The sequence below is a fragment of the Vipera ursinii genome (assembly GCF_947247035.1).
Source record: "Vipera ursinii genome assembly, chromosome: 3".
Taxonomy (NCBI): domain Eukaryota; kingdom Metazoa; phylum Chordata; class Lepidosauria; order Squamata; family Viperidae; genus Vipera; species Vipera ursinii.
The window spans coordinates 13,662,947-13,667,937 of record NC_139516.1 but is presented as its reverse complement, the minus strand read 5'-3'; positions in this window follow the sequence as shown (position 1 = coordinate 13,667,937).

The window sequence follows — 4,991 nt, the reverse complement described above, 5'->3', positions numbered from 1 at the left end:
AATAGCCTGTAAAAAATAATCCCCAAATTCCATCTTTTCTATTACTTTCAATAAAAATTGCCAATTCAATTGATCAAAAGCCTTCTCTGCATCTAAAAATATCAATGCAGCAGAGACTTGGTTGTTTCTTTCCAAATATTCCAATAAGTTAACAATTTGTCTTACATTATACTTCATTTGTCTACCAGTTATAAACCCTGATTGATCATTATGTATCACTTGTATTATATTCATTATTCTGTTTGCCAAAACTTTAGCAAATATCTTATAATCAGTGTTTAAAAGAGATATTGGTCTATAATTCTTTGGTTGACTAAGATCTTGATCCTCCTTTGGAATCAATGTTATAAAAGCTGTTCTCCATGATGGGGGCACTACTCCCCCAAGTTGAATTGTTCTAAATAGGTCTTTCAAAGGCTCCACCATTTCTGACTGCAAATTTTTATAATAACTAGCTTTCAATCCATCTGTCCCTTGTGATTTACCCAATTTCAACTCTTTAATTGCTAAAACAATCTCTTCAGAAATTATTAACTGATTCATTCCATCCCGCTGTTTTGAGTAACCTTAGGAATTTTCACCTCTTGCAAATATTTATTTATATCTATACTTTGAATTGTGTTACTTGCATATAATTTAAAATAAAATTCTGAAAATACCTTTCTGATAATATCCTGTTGATAAACCTTTTTGCCTTCATATTCTATTTTCTCTATTATCTGAGACTTTTCTTTTTTCCTTAACAAGTAAGCTAACCATCTACCTGGCTTATTAGCGTTATAAAAAGTATTATGTTTAGAGTATCGTATATTAGTTGCCACCTGGTCTGCCATCAACATATTAAACTGCCCTTTCAGTAAGTTAATTGTTTCTTTCACTTTCTTATAAGCTGGGTTCAAGATAAGTAACCTCTCCTTCATCTTTATTTCCTTTATGACGACAAGACAACTGGATCAAAAACTACAAACACAAATAGAGAAAACGCAGGAATCTAAGATTAGATTCTAAGGTATGTTTCTTATGCATACCAAAATGTGTTTTCCACTGGCATGGATGTGAAAGATGGAGTACAAGTCAGTGGGGAAGATCACACTATTTATTGTGGGGTTCCATTATGCAAAGGAAAAAGAATGGAGAACAATTAAAAAGCATGATTATAAGAGTTTTAAATTGTGGGTAGGAAATTCTAGGGTCTTGGGGCCATTTAGGGAAAAGCAAATAAGTCTGATTGTGTACTGTAATGAGAGCTGTTTTGTTATTAAGGGAAAACTGTTTTTTTTAGAGGTGGGAGCTATGCTGGAAATAACCACTGGCTCTTATTCATACTGTAAGTAATGGATGTGAATGGGATTTTGCCCAATTAGCAAATTAACTTTGTACCATCTCCTTATAAAATCTGCCTTGAAGATAATGTAAAATTACTTTACCTTATGGCAGGCATATCAAATTCACGATGTCACGTGACATCACGCAACATATCGTGACTTTTGTTATGTACATAGGGGATGTCACACAAAGATAAGCCACTGACACCACCAGGTGGCAGGGTGCCCTGTCAGGATTGGCAGGGCATCCTTTGGCGGGAAATCCGGATATTGGGATTGGTTCGAAGTATACCTGGCTAGGTATATAAAAGGGGCAGTTGCCCTTTGTTCTCCCAGTCAGTGCTGAAGCAATAAATTGTACTATGTGAACCCTGTTGTCCTGAGTCGTCCATCTTGGCCATGCGGTCCAGAACTCACGATCTAACACTGGCAATGAAGGTGGGATGCTGGTTCAAATAGCGCGGAAGTCTAGGAAGGAGGGAAAGGCAAATCTTTCCCAGGAAACCTCCTAACACTGCAAACGCGCGGTGCTGAAGGAAAAAATCTTCCGAACACCCCTAATGAAGCAGCAATTCAAGGACCAGCAGCATGGCCAAATTCGGGACTACTGAATTCCGTTTCAACATTGATGAACCCAAGCGATGGGAAGCACATCTTGGACGGATCGAAGGGTTCTTGATGCTCAACAAGATTACAGAAGACAAGATGAAAGCGGCGGTGCTGCTGTGTCTTAGCGGACAAAATGTATATGATGCGGCTGTGGGTCTGTGCTCACCGACGCCGGTCGAGAACGTCTCGTATAATGACCTCAAGGCAAAATTGTTTGAGCATTTCATGCCAGAGAGAGCTCCGATGTATTGGAGGTATCAATTCATCCAGCGCATCCAGCAGCCCAGCGAGTCAACTTCGCACTTTGTTGGGGCTTTGAGACTGGCTGCCCGCCAGTGTGAATTCCCAGACCTCGATGATAGACTAAGAGACCGGGTGGTGTTCGGGCTGAGGGACCAGCAGTGCCGAAGGATGCTGCTTGCCAAACCGTGCATGACCCTAAAGGAGGTTTTGGCCAAGGTGAGGGCTTTCGAGGCAGCCATAGAACCTGGCAAAGCCGCACACCACTCCCGTGGCAGCTCAGGTGAGACGATCCATCATGAGCGTGTTTCGAGCAGGGGAAGCGGTGACACGGATGGTGAGGCTGAGCTAGACGAGGTACAGCAAAGATCAGTGAAACGTCCATCGCAGCGAGAGAACGACGGAGGTCACAGGAGACATGCACTGACCAGCAGAGGCTCAGCAGGCGGTTACAGCAGCAAGGAACAAAAGAGAGCCAACTCGCCCAACCAGAAGTGTGCCAGCTTCTTGGCTCCCACACCCACCAACAAGGCAGAATTGCAGGCTTTCCTGGGGTTACTTAATTTTTATCATGCATTTTTGCCCCACAAAGCTGCAATCGCAGAACCTTTACTATATATTGCGGCTAGTTACAGCCCAATTCTCAGTTCAGATCTTGCAAGTAATAAACCATGAGCTTTCCTGAACTCACTTGCCTCGTCTTCATTCCTGCACCAAAGAACCCGCTACATAACACCTCCCTTATGGGGAGATGGGTGGCATAAAAATTTAATAAATAAAGGAAATAAAAAATAAAAATGCAAACCAGCTGCCAAGTACCCAAAATGCAATCATGTGATTGCTTAGAGAGGCAGCCATCAGAATTTTGAAACCAGGTCATAGGTAGCTCTGGAGAGGTCTGTCCTAAATTCAAACAGTTGCTAAAAAACCATCATAAGTTGAAAATTACCTCTATTTGTTGGAACAACTAAGGAACGGCCAAATCTTCCTCAGGGTCCAGTCTAAGATGGGAATAAACAAAATGGAGATTTTTTAGAAAGGTTGTTTATTGACGAGCAAAACCAGACAGAAACGTGGCTCTGGGAAAGCTGAGTGGTGGGTTTTGATACCTTCTGGGGCTTTTGTGTTTGGAGTTCCTGTTCCTGTGGCATGAACTTTGACCTGAGGTCCTTTTGAGTGTGCCCTTTTTGATTTTGATATTGATATTTGATAAGCTTCCTGGTGCCAGTCTTTCTGAAAGGATTATGATATCTGAGTTTCTACAGAGCTGGTTTCTGCTTGGGACTATTAAGAAAAACTGGGCATGCTTTTCTTCCTTTTTAAGATCCTTTGAGGAAATATAATATTCTGCCTTTTTAATATTTCCTTCTCTGGGGGGCGGGGGCTGACTTCCCACAACCTTTGGGTAGAGATACCAAAACATGAAATAAATCATTTATAAACCTTGTGGGTTTACACAGCCTTCTTCTAAGTAGATCTAATTTTTAAAAAATATTAGAATCAAAACGGTAAATTCTGTATTTTCATTATGCATTAGCTCCATCTACTGTCTTGTCAATGCTGCATATAAAAAGTACAAAAAGACAGTTGTAAGAGCTTTCAATAGGAAAATCATATTGCTTGAAAAGAACACAAGATATAACTTCCTAATGATGAACCAATACTGTACAAGAGTTGAATGGAATTGTACTCCAACACATCTGGAAGTATCAAGCCGCTCTAAAAAAGGTAAAGGGTCCCCCGCACATGCATGCTAGTCGTTTCCGACTCTAGGGGCCGGTGCTCATCTCCGTTTCAAAGCCGAAGAGCCAGCGCTTGTCCGAGGACGTCTCCGTGGTCATGTGGCCAGCATGACTAGACGCCAAAGGCGCACGGAATGCTGTTACCTTCCCACCGGAGTGGTCCCTATTTTTCTACTTGTATTTTTACGTGCTTTTGAACTGCTAGGTTGGCAGAAGCTGGGATGAGTAACAGGCGCTCACTCTGTTACGCGGCACTCGGGATTCGACCCGCCAAACTGCCGACCTTCTGATCGACAGGCTCAGCGTCCTAACCCACTGAGCCACCGCGTCAAGCCGCTCTAGCTAGTAAGAAATGAACAGGAATAACCATAGGCGTATAGAAAACAGCAGGGTAAATTCATTTCCACCCAGCAGCCGAATTCACACAACACGCCAAACTCAGATTTACAAACAGCAATTGCTGCGTTCACGTAAAGTGCTACGCCAAATAAATATTATGGATGATTACGGCAGCCTGGCTCTAACAAGACCAGGGCTGCATTCTCACATTTTAATTACTTGAGTCTATTTAGCCTAATCTAGCATGTTGTGTGAATTCAGTGAGGGTTGCAGAATAGGCAGAATGGTTTCAGTTCCAAACCAGTGGACTAATCTAACTGAAATCTACACATCCCAAAATTACTGAAGGTTGAGAATTACCGTCCTAACCGGACTCTCCCCACTTTCTCCTGCTCCTCCTTCAGGCCACGCAAGCGTGCCGATTCTTTGGCGTCGAACTGGAGCCAGCAATAGAGGGTCAGCCACAAAAAGCGCGGCGCCTCTCTTTCTTCCGTTCCTCTTCCGGAACTTTAATATCACGCCTCTTTCGGACCAGTCGGGGAAGGATTTGGGCGAGGGACTAGGCCCAGGGGTAGGCAACCTCGGCTCTTTTATGACTCGTGGACTTCAACTCCCAGAATTCCTGAGCCAGCCAAGCTGGCTCAGGAATTCTGGGAGTTGAAGTCCACGAGTCATAAAAGAGCCGAGGTTGCCTACCCCTCGACTAGGCGGAAGTGAGCCGAGCCGGGGCCGTGAT